Source organism: Syngnathus leptorhynchus, unplaced genomic scaffold (genome assembly GCF_054491065.1).
Source record: "Syngnathus leptorhynchus isolate UIUO unplaced genomic scaffold, UIUO_Slep HiC_scaffold_43, whole genome shotgun sequence".
Taxonomy (NCBI): Eukaryota; Metazoa; Chordata; class Actinopteri; order Syngnathiformes; family Syngnathidae; genus Syngnathus; species Syngnathus leptorhynchus.
Genome location: NW_028232010.1, coordinates 767,501 through 787,038, shown reverse-complemented (window position 1 = coordinate 787,038; position 19,538 = coordinate 767,501). Strand labels below are relative to the sequence as shown.

Below are 19,538 nucleotides of genomic sequence, written 5' to 3'. Positions count from 1 at the left end.
AGGCGGCGCTGGCCTGCTTTGAACACTCTAATTTTTTCAAAGTAAACGCTTCGGGCCCCGGGCGGGACACCCAGTCAAGGGCATCCCGGGGGCGGACCGAGAGGCAGGGGCCGGGACAGACGGGTGCACGCCTCGCGGCGGACCGTCAGCTCGCGTCCCGAGGTCCAACTACGAGCTTTTTAACTGCAGCAACTTTAAGATACGCTATTGGAGCTGGAATTACCGCGGCTTGCTGGCACCAGACTTGCCCTCCAATGGGTTCTCGCCCAAGGGTTTGGACTGTGCTCATTCCAATTACAGGGCCTCGAAAGAGTCCTGTATTGTTATTTTTCGTCACTACCTCCCCGTGTCGGGAGTGGGTAATTTGCGCGCCTGCTGCCTTCCTTGGATGTGGTAGCCGTTTCTCAGGCTCCCTCTCCGGAATCGAACCCTGATTCCCCGTTACCCGTTGTCACCATGGTAGGCGCAGAAAGTACCATCGAAAGTTGATAGGGCAGACATTCGAATGAGACGTCGCCGCCGCGGAGGGCCGGCGATCGGCTGGAAGTTATCGAGGATCACCAAGGGAGGCCGGGCCGGACGCGCGGAGGGCCGCGGCGCGGCGCGTGAACGCCGGCGCGACCCCTGGGCCCGCGCGCCCGGGCACCGCGTGGGTTTTGGGTCTGATAAATGCGCGCGTCCCCGGAGGTCGGCGCCCGTTTGCATGTATTAGCTCTAGAATTGCCACAGTTATCCAAGTAACTGAGGAGCGATCAAAGGAACCATAACTGATTTAATGAGCCATTCGCAGTTTCGCTGTACGGGCCGTGTGCACTTAGACTTGCATGGCTTAATCTTTGAGACAAGCATATGCTACTGGCAGGATCAACCAGGTAGGAGAGAGGGTGGCTGGGTAGCGCCTCTCGCTCGCCGGCCCGCCGGAGCGGGGGCTCGCGCGACTGTTTTCCGGACGCCGGCCGCGGTTCGCGGGGGCTCTAGGTGGTCTGACGCTGCCGCGGGGTGAGATGGATCGGGCTGGACCCGGCGCAGCCGAAGCCGAGGACGCGGAACCTCGAATGCGACCCTCGCGGACCCCTAAACGAGAGGAGCTGCGCCCGGCCTCGTAAGACACCTCTTCTCCGGTGCTAGGTCGACCCCGACGCCGCTGGCCGCCGCCGCCGCCTTGCCGCTATCCCTCCGCACGTTTGGGGCCGGTGGCGACCCGCAGGACGGCCGACAACTCGCTCGTTTGGCGGGGCGATGCAAGGTTAGGCGAACTGGGCGGTAACTCGGGTTAGTCGAGGGGACTTCGCGGTGGACAGGGGGGTGCGAATCCGGCCGGGCGGCCCTTCGATGGAGCCTGGTGCAGGGACATTCAATGGGATGAGCCGCGCTCGCCGCGGAACCTTCGAGCGCCGCTACTCAGCAAGTAAACGAGAGGGAGCTGCGCCCGGCCTCGTAAGACGCCTCTTCTCCGGTGCGAGCGCCCCGACGCCGCTGGCCGCCGCCGCCGCCTTGCCGCTATCCCGCCGCGCGTTTGGGGAGGGAGGGCGACCCGTAGGACGGCCCGCCGACTACACGACCGTTTGGCAGAGCGAGTGCAAGGTTAGGCGAGCTGGGCGGTAACTCGGGTTAGTCTGGGGAGACTCGCGGTGGACAGGGTGGCGCGAATCCGGCCGGGCGGCCCCATCGATTAAGCATTGGTAGGGAGCCGAGGATGAGCCGTGCGAAGTGGCCTCGGAGGCGGTCCGTGGGGGACGACGGGGGGGGACGGGCGTCGGCCCTCCGGCCCGAGCAGAGAACGTTCGGTCACCCAAGCGGGAATCTGCGCCCCGGCCCGAGTCGGACTCGGTCGGTGCGGCCCGCTGAGGCCCTCAACTATTCCCGTACGCGGGGGTCGGGAGCTGCGGCGCTGCGCCGGCGACTTACCCGCGCGAGGCACGCACTGCGTGCGGCCAGGATGCGGAGTTGGATCGGCGCTGGTTGGGAACCCTCGGGGAACGAAGGCGGACGGCGGCCAGCCGGCGCCGACGAACCCGTCGGGGAGGGGGCTGGTGGCAGGCGCGATCGGCACTATTGCTGACTGCCGGGAGGGAAGCTGCGCCCCGGCCGAGTCAGACTCAGCCGTTGCGGCCCCCCCGAGCCCGCAGCGCGTAGCGCGGAAGCCATACGCCCCCCCGATGCGGAGCGACAGACGCCCCCGCGACCGCGGTTGGTCGGGAAGGCTTTTCGGATAGAGGTCGGACGGTGTGTGTGGACGGCTTCCCGTGGTGCCGCCGCTATCAAGCCGGAGGGTTTGAGAAACGACATTCGCGGAAGGACCGGCGCGGCCGGCGGACGCTCGCACGCGCGGCGCCCGACACTCAGCCGCTCGCTCGGCCTCCGTGGATCGTGGCTAGGTGGGATGGATGCCAAACCGGGTCGTCTCGGTCTCGCCGCAGTACGGTCGCGCCGGGGCCTGCGGGGCGGCGCGGGGAGCGCACGCTCACGCAGCGGCCGGGGCGCTAGAGTGCGACCCGCAGTGGGTAGGAACCGTCCACCCGACGTCGGACGAGCCGAGGCCGATGGAGGCCCTACCAAGGCGGGTCATGAGTGCCAGTCGGTCAGTTGGGTGAGGGGGTACTCGGAGGCCCGCCGGGAGCAGACGGGCGACCGGGGATGGGGGGCGTACGCGGGCGGGCGCCGGGAGAAGACGGCCCGTCCGGGGTCGAATCTCGGCCTGTGTTTTCGGAGCCGGCCGGGCATCACGCTCCCTCCTTGGATGGACAACATTCGTAGTTGACACTTTGTGTCATTTTATCCGAGCAGACGGGCGCCGCGAGGCGACCGTCCGGGGCGACTCTCGGCCTGTGTTTAAGGAGCCGGCCGGGCATCACGCTCCTTCCTTGGATGGACAACATTCGTAGTTGACACTTTGTGTCATTTTATCCGAGCGGGCGGGCGCCGCGAGGCGGACCGTCCGGGGCGACTCTCGGCCTGTGTTTAAGGAGCCGGCCGGGCATCACGCTCCTTCCTTGGATGGACAACATTCGCAGTTGACACTTTGTGTCATTTTATCCGAGCAGACGGGCGCCGCGAGGCGGACCGTCCGGGGCGACTCTCGGCCTGTGTTTTCGGAGCCGGCCGGGCATCACGCTCCCTCCTTGGATGGACAACATTCGTAGTTGACACTTTGTGTCATTTTATCCGAGCAGACGGGCGCCGCGAGGCGACCGTCCGGGGCGACTCTCGGCCTGTGTTTAAGGAGCCGGCCGGGCATCACGCTCCTTCCTTGGATGGACAACATTCGCAGTTGACACTTTGTGTCATTTTATCCGAGCAGACGGGCGCCGCGAGGCGGACCGTCCGGGGCGACTCTCGGCCTGTGTTTTCGGAGCCGGCCGGGCATCACGCTCCCTCCTTGGATGGACAACATTCGTAGTTGACACTTTGTGTCATTTTATCCGAGCAGACGGGCGCCGCGAGGCGACCGTCCGGGGCGACTCTCGGCCTGTGTTTAAGGAGCCGGCCGGGCATCACGCTCCTTCCTTGGATGGACAACATTCGTAGTTGACACTTTGTGTCATTTTATCCGAGCGGGCGGGCGCCGCGAGGCGGACCGTCCGGGGCGACTCTCGGCCTGTGTTTAAGGAGCCGGCCGGGCATCACGCTCCTTCCTTGGATGGACAACATTCGCAGTTGACACTTTGTGTCATTTTATCCGAGCAGACGGGCGCCGCGAGGCGGACCGTCCGGGGCGACTCTCGGCCTGTGTTTTCGGAGCCGGCCGGGCATCACGCTCCCTCCTTGGATGGACAACATTCGTAGTTGACACTTTGTGTCATTTTATCCGAGCAGACGGGCGCCGCGAGGCGACCGTCCGGGGCGACTCTCGGCCTGTGTTTAAGGAGCCGGCCGGGCATCACGCTCCTTCCTTGGATGGACAACATTCGCAGTTGACACTTTGTGTCATTTTATCCGAGCAGACGGGCGCCGCGAGGCGGACCGTCCGGGGCGACTCTCGGCCTGTGTTTTCGGAGCCGGCCGGGCATCACGCTCCCTCCTTGGATGGACAACATTCGTAGTTGACACTTTGTGTCATTTTATCCGAGCAGACGGGCGCCGCGAGGCGACCGTCCGGGGCGACTCTCGGCCTGTGTTTAAGGAGCCGGCCGGGCATCACGCTCCTTCCTTGGATGGACAACATTCGTAGTTGACACTTTGTGTCATTTTATCCGAGCGGGCGGGCGCCGCGAGGCGGACCGTCCGGGGCGACTCTCGGCCTGTGTTTAAGGAGCCGGCCGGGCATCACGCTCCTTCCTTGGATGGACAACATTCGCAGTTGACACTTTGTGTCATTTTATCCGAGCAGACGGGCGCCGCGAGGCGGACCGTCCGGGGCGACTCTCGGCCTGTGTTTTCGGAGCCGGCCGGGCATCACGCTCCCTCCTTGGATGGACAACATTCGTAGTTGACACTTTGTGTCATTTTATCCGAGCAGACGGGCGCCGCGAGGCGGACCGTCCGGGGCGACTCTCGGCCTGTGTTTAAGGAGCCGGCCGGGCATCACGCTCCTTCCTTGGATGGACAACATTCGCAGTTGACACTTTGTGTCATTTTGTTCGGCCTGTGTTTAAGGAGGCGGCCGTCCTCCACTCGGTCCGTGTTTAAGGAGCGACACTCGCGCTCCGGTTCGGCCTGTATTTAGGGAGGCGGCCGTCCTCCGCTTGGTCTGTGTTAAGGGCGACACTCTGTCCATGTTTGAGGAGCCTGGCCCTGACGCTCCTCTCCGGCCTGTGTTTAAGGAGGCGGCCGTCCTCCCCTTGGTCCGTGTTAAGGGCGACACTCGGTCCATGTTTGAGGAGCCTGGCCCTGACGCTCCTCTCCGGCCTGTGTTTAAGGAGGCGGCCGTCCTCCCCTTGGTCCGTGTTAAGGGCGACACTCGGTCCATGTTTGAGGAGCCTGGCCCTGACGCTCCTCTCCGGCCTGTGTTTAAGGAGGCGGCCGTCCTCCCCTTGGTCTGTGTTAAGGGCGACACTCGGTCCATGTTTGAGGAGCCTGGCCCTGACGCTCCTCTCCGGCCTGTGTTTAAGGAGGCGGCCGTCCTCCCCTTGGTCTGTGTTAAGGGCGACACTCGGTCCATGTTTGAGGAGCCTGGCCCTGACGCTCCTCTCCGGCCTGTGTTTAAGGAGGCGGCCGTCCTCCCCTTGGTCCGTGTTAAGGGCGACACTCGGTCCATGTTTGAGGAGCCTGGCCCTGACGCTCCTCTCCGGCCTGTGTTTAAGGAGGCGGCCGTCCTCCCCTTGGTCCGTGTTAAGGGCGACACTCGGTCCATGTTTGAGGAGCCTGGCCCTGACGCTCCTCTCCGGCCTGTGTTTAAGGAGGCGGCCGTCCTCCGCTTGGTCTGTGTTAAGGGCGACACTCGGTCCGTGTTTAAGGAGCCGGCCCTGACGCTCCTCTTCGGCCTGTGTTTAAGGAGGCGGCCGTCCTCCACTTCCTTCCATGCACCACCACATTCGCAGTTGACACTTTGCCATTTTTTCAGAGAGGTGACACTTAGTCGTTTTTTCGAAAGTTGACACTTAGTCGTTTTTTCGAAAGTTGACACTTTGCCGTTTTTTCAGAGAGGCGACACTTAGTCGTTTTTTCGAAAGTTGACACTTAGCCGTTTTTTCGAAAGTTGACACTTAGCCGTTTTTTCGAAAGTTGACACTTAGCCGTTTTTTCGAAAGTTGACACTTAGTCACTTTTTCGCCACAGTGACACCTCCAGCGCGTGCCACGGCGCTTTTCAGGTCTTCTATCCGACCTTGTGCTGTCGAGGACGGCGTGTCCGACGCCGTGGGGAGACCAGCACCATCTCCTCCATACTCGTAAACGGGGTGCTTTGGAAAACGGGGGGAAAGTCGATGAGTACACTGACTACTGGGACCATTTCATTGTACTCTGGCGCACCTGAAGACCAAAAAAGGTACTGCACCTTAGCCCGGGTACCTCACCCCCTGGTACCTCGAGGAGAACTTAGAAAAATTTCGACAAATTTTTGGTGAGCTCCAGGGAGAGAGGCTGATTTTTCGCTTTTTGAGGCCGACCGCCGAACCGGCGCGGGGCGGACTCACAAGCCCCGCAGAGCCGTGGGCACTTAGTCGTTTTTTCAGAGAGGCGACACTTAGTCGTTTTTTCAGAGGCGACACTTAGTCGTTTTTTCGAAAGTTGACACTTAGCCGTTTTTTCGAAAGTCGACACTTAGCCGTTTTTTTGGAAAGTTGACACTTAGTCGTTTTTTCGAAAGTTGACACTTAGTCGTTTTTTCGCCACAATTGGCTCTGAGCTCCAGGGGGAGAGCCTGGTTTTGCCTTATTTCAGGCCGGCTGGGGAACCGGCGCGGGTCGGATGCACGAGCCCGGCAGAGCCGTGGGCACTTAGAAAATTTTCGCCGATTAAGCTGGGACCTCCAGGCGGAGACCGGCATTCCTCGTCCTCGGGGTTCGACCCAGGAACCGGCGCTGGGCAGACGCCGTAGCCACGCAGAGCCGTGGGCACTTAGAAAATATTCGCCAAGTTGGCTCTGAGCTCCAGGCGGAGAGGCTGGTTTTGCCTTATTTCAGGCCGGCTGGGGAACCGGCGCGGGTCGGATGCACGAGCCCGCAGAGCCGTGGGCACTTTGCCATTTTCTCAGAGTCGACACTTAGTCGTTTTTTCAGAGAGGCGACACTCTGTCGTTTTTTCGAAAGTTGACACTTTGCCGTTTTTTCAGAGAGGCGACACTTAGCCGTTTTTTCGAAAGTTGACACTTAGCCGTTTTTTCGAAAGTCGACACTTAGCCGTTTTTTCAGAGATGTGACACTTTGCCGTTTTTTCGAAAGTCGACACTTAGCCGTTTTTTCAGAGATGTGACACTTAGAAACTTTTTGCCAAGTTGGCTGTGAGCTCCAGGAGGAGACCGTTATTTTTCGTCATTCGAGGCCGACTGCGGAACCGGCGCTGGGCGGACGCCAAAGCTCGGCAGGGCCGTGGGCACTTAGAAACTTTTTGCCAAGTTGGCTGTGAGCTCCAGGAGGAGACCGTTATTTTTCGTCATTCGAGGCCGACTGCGGAACCGGCGCTGGGCGGACGCCAAAGCTCGGCAGGGCCGTGGGCACTTAGAAACTTTTTGCCAAGTTGGCTGTGAGCTCCAGGAGGAGACCGTTATTTTTCGTCATTCGAGGCCGACTGCGGAACCGGCGCTGAGCGGACGCCAAAGCTCGGCAGGGCCGTGGGCACTTAGAAACTTTTTGCCAAGTTGGCTGTGAGCTCCAGGAGGAGACCGTTATTTTTCGTCATTCGAGGCCGACTGCGGAACCGGCGCTGGGCGGACGCCAAAGCTCGGCAGGGCCGTGGGCACTTAGAAACTTTTTGCCAAGTTGGCTGTGAGCTCCAGGAGGAGACCGTTATTTTTCGTCATTCGAGGCCGACTGCGGAACCGGCGCTGAGCGGACGCCAAAGCTCGGCAGGGCCGTGGGCACTTAGAAACTTTTTGCCAAGTTGGCTGTGAGCTCCAGGAGGAGACCGTTATTTTTCGTCATTCGAGGCCGACTGCGGAACCGGCGCTGGGCGGACGCCAAAGCTCGGCAGGGCCGTGGGCACTTAGAAACTTTTTGCCAAGTTGGCTGTGAGCTCCAGGAGGAGACCGTTATTTTTCGTCATTCGAGGCCGACTGCGGAACCGGCGCTGAGCGGACGCCAAAGCTCGGCAGGGCCGTGGGCACTTAGAAACTTTTTGCCAAGTTGGCTGTGAGCTCCAGGAGGAGACCGTTATTTTTCGTCATTCGAGGCCGACTGCGGAACCGGCGCTGGGCGGACGCCAAAGCTCGGCAGGGCCGTGGGCACTTAGAAACTTTTTGCCAAGTTGGCTGTGAGCTCCAGGAGGAGACCGTTATTTTTCGTCATTCGAGGCCGACTGCGGAACCGGCGCTGGGCGGACGCCAAAGCTCGGCAGGGCCGTGGGCACTTAGAAACTTTTTGCCAAGTTGGCTGTGAGCTCCAGGAGGAGACCGTTATTTTTCGTCATTCGAGGCCGACTGCGGAACCGGCGCTGGGCGGACGCCAAAGCTCGGCAGGGCCGTGGGCACTTAGAAACTTTTTGCCAAGTTGGCTGTGAGCTCCAGGAGGAGACCGTTATTTTTCGTCATTCGAGGCCGACTGCGGAACCGGCGCTGGGCGGACGCCAAAGCTCGGCAGGGCCGTGGGCACTTAGAAACTTTTTGCCAAGTTGGCTGTGAGCTCCAGGAGGAGACCGTTATTTTTCGTCATTCGAGGCCGACTGCGGAACCGGCGCTGGGCGGACGCCAAAGCTCGGCAGGGCCGTGGGCACTTAGAAACTTTTTGCCAAGTTGGCTGTGAGCTCCAGGAGGAGACCGTTATTTTTCGTCATTCGAGGCCGACTGCGGAACCGGCGCTGGGCGGACGCCAAAGCTCGGCAGGGCCGTGGGCACTTAGAAACTTTTTGCCAAGTTGGCTGTGAGCTCCAGGAGGAGACCGTTATTTTTCGTCATTCGAGGCCGACTGCGGAACCGGCGCTGGGCGGACGCCAAAGCTCGGCAGGGCCGTGGGCACTTAGAAACTTTTTGCCAAGTTGGCTGTGAGCTCCAGGAGGAGACCGTTATTTTTCGTCATTCGAGGCCGACTGCGGAACCGGCGCTGGGCGGACGCCAAAGCTCGGCAGGGCCGTGGGCACTTAGAAACTTTTTGCCAAGTTGGCTGTGAGCTCCAGGAGGAGACCGTTATTTTTCGTCATTCGAGGCCGACTGCGGAACCGGCGCTGGGCGGACGCCAAAGCTCGGCAGGGCCGTGGGCACTTAGAAACTTTTTGCCAAGTTGGCTGTGAGCTCCAGGAGGAGACCGTTATTTTTCGTCATTCGAGGCCGACTGCGGAACCGGCGCTGGGCGGACGCCAAAGCTCGGCAGGGCCGTGGGCACTTAGAAACTTTTTGCCAAGTTGGCTGTGAGCTCCAGGAGGAGACCGTTATTTTTCGTCATTCGAGGCCGACTGCGGAACCGGCGCTGGGCGGACGCCAAAGCTCGGCAGGGCCGTGGGCACTTAGAAACTTTTTGCCAAGTTGGCTGTGAGCTCCAGGAGGAGACCGTTATTTTTCGTCATTCGAGGCCGACTGCGGAACCGGCGCTGGGCGGACGCCAAAGCTCGGCAGGGCCGTGGGCACTTAGAAACTTTTTGCCAAGTTGGCTGTGAGCTCCAGGAGGAGACCGTTATTTTTCGTCATTCGAGGCCGACTGCGGAACCGGCGCTGGGCGGACGCCAAAGCTCGGCAGGGCCGTGGGCACTTAGAAACTTTTTGCCAAGTTGGCTGTGAGCTCCAGGAGGAGACCGTTATTTTTCGTCATTGGAGGCCGACTGCGGAACCGGCGCTGGGCGGACGCCAAAGCTCGGCAGGGCCGTGGGCACTTAGAAACTTTTTGCCAAGTTGGCTGTGAGCTCCAGGAGGAGACCGTTATTTTTCGTCATTCTAGGCCGGCTGCAGAACCGGCGCGGGTCGGATGCACGAGCCCGCAGAGCCGTGGGCACTTTGCCACTTTTTCGCCACAATTGGCTGTGAGCTCCAGGAGGAGACCGTTATTTTTCGTCATTCTAGGCCGGTTGCAGAACCGGCGCGGCTCGGATGCACGAGCCCGCAGAGCCGTGGGCACTTAGAAAATTTTCAGAGAGGCGACACTTTGCCATTTTTTCAGAGAGGTGACACTTAGTCGTTTTTTCGAAAGTTGACACTTAGCCGTTTTTTCGAAAGTTGACACTTAGTCGTTTTTTCGAAAGTTGACACTTAGTCGTTTTTTCGCCAAAGTGCCCACCTCCAGCGCGTGCCACGGCGCTTTCCAGGTCTTCTATCCGACCTTGTGCTGTCGAGGATGGCGTGTCCGACGCCGTGGGGAGACCAGCACCATCTCCTCCATACTCGTAAACGAGGTGCTTTGGAAAACGGGGGGAAAGTCGATGAGTACACTGACTACTGGGACCATTTCATTGTACTCTGGCGCACCTGAAGACCAAAAAAGGTACTGCACCTTAGCCCGGGTACCTCACCCCCTGGTACCTCGAGGAGAACTTAGAAAAATTTCGACAAATTTTTGGTGAGCTCCAGGGAGAGAGGCTGATTTTTTGCTTTTTGAGGCCGACCGCCGAACCGGCGCGGGGCGGACTCACAAGCCCCGCAGAGCCGTGGGCACTTAGTCGTTTTTTCGAAAGTTGACACTTAGCCGTTTTTTCGAAAGTTGACACTTAGCCGTTTTTTCGAAAGTCGACACTTAGCCGTTTTTTCGAAAGTTGACACTTAGTCGTTTTTTCGCCGATTTTGCTGGGACCTCCAGGCGAGGACCGGCGTTTTTCGTCTTCCGGGTCCGACCCGGGAACCAGCGCCGAGCGGACACATTCGCTCGCTAGTGCCGTTGGCACTTAGAAAATTTTTCGTTTGTCATGAGCTCCGGGCGGAGACCGGCGTTTTTCGTCTTCCGGGTTCGACCCGGGAACCAGCGCCGAGCGGACACATTCGCTCGCTAGTGCCGTTGGCACTTAGAAAATTTTTCGTTTGTCATGAGCTCCGGGCGGAGACCGGCGTTTTTCGTCTTCCGGGTCCGACCCGGGAACCAGCGCCGAGCGGACACATTCGCTCGCTAGTGCCGTTGGCACTTAGAAAATTTTTCGTTTGTCATGAGCTCCGGGCGGAGACCGGCGTTTTTCGTCTTCCGGGTTCGACCCGGGAACCAGCGCCGAGCGGACACATTCGCTCGCTAGTGCCGTTGGCACTTAGAAAATTTTTCGTTTGTCATGAGCTCCGGGCGAGGACCGGCGTTTTTCGTCTTCCGGGTTCGACCCGGGAACCAGCGCCGAGCGGACACATTCGCTCGCTAGTGCCGTTGGCACTTAGAAAATTTTTCGTTTGTCATGAGCTCCGGGCGAGGACCGGCGTTTTTCGTCTTCCGGGTTCGACCCGGGAACCAGCGCCGAGCGGACACATTCGCTCGCTAGTGCCGTTGGCACTTAGAAAATTTTTCGTTTGTCATGAGCTCCGGGCGAGGACCGGCGTTTTTCGTCTTCCGGGTTCGACCCGGGAACCAGCGCCGAGCGGACACATTCGCTCGCTAGTGCCGTTGGCACTTAGAAAATTTTTCGTTTGTCATGAGCTCCGGGCGGAGACCGGCGTTTTTCGTCTTCCGGGTTCGACCCGGGAACCAGCGCCGAGCGGACACATTCGCTCGCTAGTGCCGTTGGCACTTAGAAAATTTTTCGTTTGTCATGAGCTCCGGGCGGAGACCGGCGTTTTTCGTCTTCCGGGTTCGACCCGGGAACCAGCACCGAGCGGACACATTCGCTCGCTAGTGCCGTTGGCACTTAGAAAATTTTTCGTTTGTCATGAGCTCCGGGCGAGGACCGGCGTTTTTCGTCTTCCGGGTTCGACCCGGGAACCAGCGCCGAGCGGACACATTCGCTCGCTAGTGCCGTTGGCACTTAGAAAATTTTTCGTTTGTCATGAGCTCCGGGCGAGGACCGGCGTTTTTCGTCTTCCGGGTTCGACCCGGGAACCAGCGCCGAGCGGACACATTCGCTCGCTAGTGCCGTTGGCACTTAGAAAATTTTTCGTTTGTCATGAGCTCCGGGCGGAGACCGGCATTTTTCGTCATTCGAGGCCGACGGGGGAACCAGCCGGAGCGGACACGTTTGCTCGGAAGAGCCGTTGGCACTTAGAAAAAATTCCGTGTCTCGTGAGCTCCAGGGGGGACAGGCTGGTTTTATTCATCCGTAGCCGACATGGGAACCAGCGCGGAGCGGATTGGTGTTGCGCTGCCATATACCTCATCTCTCTCAGGAGTCCCCCCCTTATACGTGCCGATGGTGTTTTGGAAAACGGGGGGTAACTGGATGAGTACACTGACTAGGGGGACCAGTACACTAGCGAGTGGGACCAGTACACTGACTAGTGGGACCAACACACTATGAGCGCCTGGTACCTAAAATGGAAGTATAGAGGCCGAATTTCGGGCAAGATCACGCCGGGTTAGGCTTCCAGGACCTCGGCTAAGCAATTTTAACGGGTCGCCCGGTTCTTTTTTTGATCCAGCCCGGTTCTTTTTTTATCCAGCCCGGTTCTTTTTACACTTCCAGCTGGAGCTCGGCAGCGGCTTTTTGCACAAGATCACGCCGTGTTAGGCTTCCAGGACCTCGGCTAAGCAATTTTAACGGGTCGCCCGGTTCTTTTTTTGATCCAGCCCGGTTCTTTTTTTATCCAGCCCGGTTCTTTTTACACTTCCAGCTGGAGCTCGGGAGCGGCTTTTTGCACAAGATCACGCCGTGTTAGGCTTCCAGGACCTCGGCTCAGCAATTTTAACGGGTCGCCCGGTTCTTTTTTGATCCAGCCCGGTTCTTTTTTTTATCCAGCCTGGTTCTTTTTACACTTCCAGCTGGAGCTCGGGAGCGGCTTTTTGCACAACAACACGCCGTGTTAGGCTTCCAGGACCTCGGCTAAGCAATTTTAACGGGTCGCCCGGTTCTTTTTTGATCCAGCCCGGTTCTTTTTTTATCCAGCCCGGTTCTTTTTACACTTCCAGCTGGAGCTCGGGAGCGGCTTTTTGCACAAGATCACGCCGTGTTAGGCTTCCAGGACCTCGGCTAAGCAATTTTAACGGGTCGCCCGGTTCTTTTTTTGATCCAGCCCGGTTCTTTTTTTATCCAGCCCGGTTCTTTTTACACTTCCAGCTGGAGCTCGGGAGCGGCTTTTTGCACAAGATCACGCCGTGTTAGGCTTCCAGGACCTCGGCTCAGCAATTTTAACGGGTCGCCCGGTTCTTTTTTTGATCCAGCCCGGTTCTTTTTTTTTATCCAGCCCGGTTCTTTTTACACTTCCAGCTGGAGCTCGGGAGCGGCTTTTTGCACAAGATCACGCCGTGTTAGGCTTCCAGGACCTCGGCTCAGCAATTTTAACGGGTCGCCCGGTTCTTTTTTTGATCCAGCCCGGTTCTTTTTTTTATCCAGCCTGGTTCTTTTTACACTTCCAGCTGGAGCTCGGGAGCGGCTTTTTGCACAACAACACGCCGTGTTAGGCTTCCAGGACCTCGGCTAAGCAATTTTAACGGGTCGCCCGGTTCTTTTTTGATCCAGCCCGGTTCTTTTTTTATCCAGCCCGGTTCTTTTTACACTTCCAGCTGGAGCTCGGGAGCGGCTTTTTGCACAAGAACACGCCGTGTTAGGCTTCCAGGACCTCGGCTAAGCAATTTTAACGGGTCGCCCGGTTCTTTTTTTGATCCAGCCCGGTTCTTTTTTTATCCAGCCCGGTTCTTTTTACACTTCCAGCTGGAGCTCGGGAGCGGCTTTTTGCACAAGATCACGCCGTGTTAGGCTTCCAGGACCTCGGCTCAGCAATTTTAACGGGTCGCCCGGTTCTTTTTTGATCCAGCCCGGTTCTTTTTTTTTATCCAGCCCGGTTCTTTTTACACTTCCAGCTGGAGCTCGGGAGCGGCTTTTTGCACAAGATCACGCCGTGTTAGGCTTCCAGGACCTCGGCTAAGCAATTTTAACGGGTCGCCCGGTTCTTTTTTTGATCCAGCCCGGTTCTTTTTTTTATCCAGCCTGGTTCTTTTTACACTTCCAGCTGGAGCTCGGGAGCGGCTTTTTGCACAACAACACGCCGTGTTAGGCTTCCAGGACCTCGGCTAAGCAATTTTAACGGGTCGCCCGGTTCTTTTTTGATCCAGCCCGGTTCTTTTTTTATCCAGCCCGGTTCTTTTTACACTTCCAGCTGGAGCTCGGGAGCGGCTTTTTGCACAAGAACACGCCGTGTTAGGCTTCCAGGACCTCGGCTAAGCAATTTTAACGGGTCGCCCGGTTCTTTTTTTGATCCAGCCCGGTTCTTTTTTTATCCAGCCCGGTTCTTTTTACACTTCCAGCTGGAGCTCGGGAGCGGCTTTTTGCACAAGATCACGCCGTGTTAGGCTTCCAGGACCTCGGCTAAGCAATTTTAACGGGTCGCCCGGTTCTTTTTTTGATCCAGCCCGGTTCTTTTTTTTTATCCAGCCTGGTTCTTTTTACACTTCCAGCTGGAGCTCGGGAGCGGCTTTTTGCACAAGATCACGCCGTGTTAGGCTTCCAGGACCTCGGCTAAGCAATTTTAACGGGTCGCCCGGTTCTTTTTTGATCCAGCCCGGTTCTTTTTCCACTTCCAGCTGGAGCTCAGCAGCGGCTTTTTGCACAAGATCACGCCGGGTTAGGCTTCCAGGACCTCGGCTAAGCACTTCTAACGGGTCGCCCGGTTCTTTTTTTGAACCAGCCCGGTTCTTTTTACACTTCCAGCTGGAGCTCAGCAGCGGCTTTTTGCACAAGATCACGCCGGGTTATGGTTCCAGGACCTCGGCTAAGCAATTTTAACGGGCCGCCCGGTTCTTTTTTTGATCCAGCCCGGTTCTTTTTACACTTCCAGCTGGAGCTCAGCAGCGGCTTTTTGCACAAGATCACGCCGGGTTAGGCTTCCAGGACCTCGGCTAAGCACTTCTAACGGGCCCTGGTCCACCCCTGCCAGCGCATTTCAAAACTTGGCATTAATTTCGACCTAAGAGACGAAGTCTGATTTTTTTCTACCACTTGGGCGGCCTTTTTGCACCCAGAACACCCGCACCGGCACCATAAATTCGAAGGGTGCCGAGTGCGTCGGCGCAGATTCTGCGACGGAGTGACACTTCCCTCTTGTGGACATTCGGCGGTAGGTGAAATGCGCACTCGGTCTTCTCTTTTCTTTTCCTTCCAGTGAAACTTTGGCAACATTCTGCGAGCTGCTGGCTTCCAGAACCTCGGCCAAGCAGGTGGAGGATTTTTTTCCACTTCCAGCTGGAGGTGAGGAGGGACTTTTTGGGCAAGATCACGCCGACTTAGCAAGCAAGGTGGAAGTGCCAGCATGCAGTGGCTGGAAGTGTGGATGTGCCAGCACCCTCCCTGCCTATGGAAGTGTGGAGCTCCAGCACCCTCCCTGCCTATGGAAGTGTGGAGCTCCAGCACCCTCCCTGCCTATGGAAGTGTGGAGCTCCAGCACCCTCCCTGCCTATGGAAGTGTGGAGCTCCAGCACCCTCCCTGCCTATGGAAGTGTGGAGCTCCAGCACCCTCCCTGCCTATGGAAGTGTGGAGCTCCAGCACCCTCCCTGCCTATGGAAGTGTGGAGCTCCAGCACCCTCCCTGCCTATGGAAGTGTGGAGCTCCAGCACCCTCCCTGCCTATGGAAGTGTGGAGCTCCAGCACCCTCCCTGCCTATGGAAGTGTGGAGCTCCAGCACCCTCCCTGCCTATGGAAGTGTGGAGCTCCAGCACCCTCCCTGCCTATGGAAGTGTGGAGCTCCAGCACCCTCCCTGCCTATGGAAGTGTGGAGCTCCAGCACCCTCCCTGCCTATGGAAGTGTGGAGCTCCAGCACCCTCCCTGCCTATGGAAGTGTGGAGCTCCAGCACCCTCCCTGCCTATGGAAGTGTGGAGCTCCAGCACCCTCCCTGCCTATGGAAGTGTGGAGCTCCAGCACCCTCCCTGCCTATGGAAGTGTGGAGCTCCAGCACCCTCCCTGCCTATGGAAGTGTGGAGCTCCAGCACCCTCCCTGCCTATGGAAGTGTGGAGCTCCAGCACCCTCCCTGCCTATGGAAGTGTGGAGCTCCAGCACCCTCCCTGCCTATGGAAGTGTGGAGCTCCAGCACCCTCCCTGCCTATGGAAGTGTGGAGCTCCAGCACCCTCCCTGCCTATGGAAGTGTGGAGCTCCAGCACCCTCCCTGCCTATGGAAGTGTGGAGCTCCAGCACCCTCCCTGCCTATGGAAGTGTGGAGCTCCAGCACCCTCCCTGCCTATGGAAGTGTGGAGCTCCAGCACCCTCCGTGCCTAGGGAAGTGTGGAGCTCCAGCACCCTCCGTGCCTATGGAAGAGCCACCTCCGCGGGCATGCTGCTCAACCACGCCGGCCCAGAGTTCCAGCCGCTCGGCTACACTCTCTCACAAGCCCCGCCTGGAGCTCCCCAGCCCGCCCCTGGTACCTCAACTACCGAGGCCAGCCGCTCGACCAGGCCGGCCCAGAGTTCCAGCCGCTCGGATAAGCTCTGTCACTCTCCCGCTAAGCAGCCACCGGTAACGGGGAAATGTCGCCGCCTTGTGGACACGCCGTTGTAAATGAATGGGCTTTCGCACTTAGTGCAATTTTCGCCAGCTCCGTGGCTGCAAGTATGGAGCTATGGAGCTATGGAGCCACCAGACAGGCTGGAGCTCTGGAGCTATGGAAGTATGGAGCTCTGGAGCTATGGAGCTATGGAGCTATGGAGCTCTGGGGCTATGGAGCTATGGAGCTATGGAGCTCTGGAGCTCTGGTGCTATGGAGCTCTGGAGCTCTGGTGCTATGGAGCTATGGAGCTATGGAGCTATGGAGCTATGGAGCTATGGAAGTCTGGAGCTATGGAAGTATGGAGCTATGGAAGTATGGAGCTATGGAGCTATGGAGCTATGGAGCCACCAGCCAGCACCCTCCGTGGCTCAACCACGCCGGCCCAGAGTTCCAGCCGCTCGGCTTCACTCTCTCACAAGCCCCGCCTGGAGCTCCCCAGCCCGCCCCTGGTACCTCAACTACCGAGGCCAGCCGCTCGACCAGGCCGGCCCAGAGTTCCAGCCGCTCGGCTTCACTCTCTCACAAGACCCGCCTGGAGCTCCCCGGCCCACCCCTGGTACCTCAACTACCGAGGCCAGCCGTTCGACCACGCCGGCGCAGAGTTCCAGCCGCTCGGATAAGCTCTGTCACTCTCCTGCCGCGCAGCCACCGGTAACGGGGAAATGTCGCCGCCTTGTGGACACGCCCTTGTAAATGAATGGGCTTTCGCACTTAGTGCAATTTTCGCCAACTCTCTGACTGGAGCTATGGAAGTATGGAGCTATGGAGCCACCAGCCACCCAGGCTGGAGCTATGGAGCTCTGGTGCTATGGAGCTCTGGTGCTATGGAGCTATGGAGCTCTGGAGCTCTGGTGCTATGGAGCTCTGGAGCTCTGGAAGTATGGAGCTATGGAGCTCTGGAGGTATGGAGCTATGGAGCCCTGGAGCCCTGGAGCTATGGAGCCCTGGAGCTATGGAGCCCTGGAGCCCTGGAGCTATGGAGCCCTGGAGCTATGGAGCTATGGAGCTCTGGTGCTATGGAGCTATGGAGCTCTGGTGCTATGGAGCTATGGAGCTCTGGTGCTATGGAGCTATGGAGCTCTGGTGCTATGGAGCTATGGAGCTCTGGTGCTATGGAGCTATGGAGCTGGTGCTATGGAGCTATGGAGCTCTGGTGCTATGGAGCTATGGAGCTCTGGTGCTATGGAGCTCTGGTGCTATGGAGCTATGGAGCTCTGGTGCTATGGAGCTATGGAGCTCTGGAGCTCTGGTGCTATGGAGCTATGGAGCTCTGGTGCTATGGAGCTATGGAGCTCTGGTGCTATGGAGCTATGGAGCTCTGGTGCTATGGAGCTATGGAGCTCTGGTGCTATGGAGCTATGGAGCTCTGGTGCTATGGAGCTATGGAGCTATGGAGCTCTGGTGCTATGGAGCTATGGAGCTCTGGTGCTATGGAGCTATGGAGCTCTGGTGCTATGGAGCTATGGAGCTCTGGTGCTATGGAGCTCTGGTGCTATGGAGCTATGGAGCTCTGGTGCTATGGAGCTCTGGAGCTCTGGAGGTATGGAGCTATGGAGCCACCAGCCAGCACCCTCCGTGGCTGGATCAATGGAAGTGTTTTAGGTACCAGGCAGCCAAAGGGCCGAGGCCTCACGCTCGACCACGCCGGCGCAGAGTTCCAGCCGCTCGGATAAGCTCTGTCACTCACCCGCCGCGCAGCCACCGGTAACGGGGAAATGTCGCCGCCTGGCGGACACGCCGTTGTAAATGAATGGGCTTTCGCACTTAGTGCAATTTTCGCCAACTCTCTGACTGGAGCTATGGAAGTATGGAGCTATGGAGCCACCAGCCACCCAGGCTGGAGCTATGGAGCCATGGAGCTCTGGTGCTATGGAGCTCTGGAGGTATGGAGCTATGGAGCTATGGAGCTCTGGTGCTATGGAGCTCTGGAGGTATGGAGCTATGGAGCCCTGGAGCCCTGGAGCTATGGAGCCCTGGAGCTATGGAGCCCTGGAGCTATGGAGCCCTGGAGCTATGGAGCTATGGAGCTATGGAGCTCTGGTGCTATGGAGCTATGGAGCTCTGGTGCTATGGAGCTATGGAGCTCTGGTGCTATGGAGCTATGGAGCTCTGGTGCTATGGAGCTATGGAGCTATGGAGCCACCAGCCAGCACCCTCCGTGGCTGGATCAATGGAAGTGTTTTAGGTACCAGGCAGCCAAAGGGCCGGGGCCTCACGCTCGACCACGCCGGCGCAGAGTTCCAGCCGCTCGGATAAGCTCTGTCACTCACCCGCCGCGCAGCCACCGGTAACGGGGAAATGTCGCCGCCTGGCGGACACGCCGTTGTAAATGAATGGGCTTTCGCACTTAGTGCAATTTTCGCCAACTCTCTGACTGGAGCTATGGAAGTATGGAGCTATGGAGCCACCAGCCACCCAGGCTGGAGCTATGGAGCTCTGGAGGTATGGAGCTATGGAGCCCTGGAGCTATGGAGCTCTGGTGCTATGGAGCTATGGAGCTCTGGTGCTATGGAGCTATGGAGCTCTGGTGCTATGGAGCTATGGAGCTCTGGTGCTATGGAGCTATGAAGCTCTGGTGCTATGGAGCTATGGAGCTCTGGTGCTATGGAGCTATGGAGCTATGGAGCTCTGGTGCTATGGAGCTATGGAGCTCTGGTGCTATGGAGCTATGGAGCTCTGGTGCTATGGAGCTATGGAGCTATGGAGCTCTGGTGCTATGGAGCTATGGAGCTCTGGTGCTATGGAGCTATGGAGCTCTGGTGCTATGGAGCTATGGAGCTCTGGTGCTATGGAGCTCTGGTGCTATGGAGCTATGGAGCTCTGGTGCTATGGAGCTCTGGAGCTCTGGAGGTATGGAGCTATGGAGCCACCAGCCAGCACCCTCCGTGGCTGGATCAATGGAAGTGTTTTAGGTACCAGGCAGCCAAAGGGCCGAGGCCTCACGCTCGACCACGCCGGCGCAGAGTTCCAGCCGCTCGGATAAGCTCTGTCACTCACCCGCCGCGCAGCCACCGGTAACGGGGAAATGTCGCCGCCTTGTGGACACGCCGTTGTAAATGAATGGGCTTTCGCACTTAGTGCAATTTTAGCCAACTCTCTGACTGGAGCTATGGAAGTATGGAGCTATGGAGCCACCAGCCACCCAGGCTGGAGCTATGGAGCTATGGAGCTCTGGTGCTATGGAGCTATGGAGCTCTGGTGCTATGGAGCTATGGAGCTCTGGTGCTATGGAGCTATGGAGCTCTGGTGCTATGGAGCTATGGAGCTCTGGTGCTATGGAGCTATGGAGCTCTGGTGCTATGGAGCTATGGAGCTCTGGTGCTATGGAGCTATGGAGCTCTGGTGCTATGGAGCTATGGAGCTCTGGTGCTATGGAGCTATGGAGCTCTGGTGCTATGGAGCTATGGAGCTCTGGTGCT

General features: G+C 58.5%; 1 pseudogene; it reads right to left on the bottom strand.

Moving 5' to 3' along the window:
* LOC147038699 (18S ribosomal RNA) lies at nucleotides 1-875 on the bottom strand (annotated as a pseudogene; the record flags this gene model as incomplete).
* Between the last annotated feature and the right edge of the window lie 18,663 nt (nucleotides 876-19,538).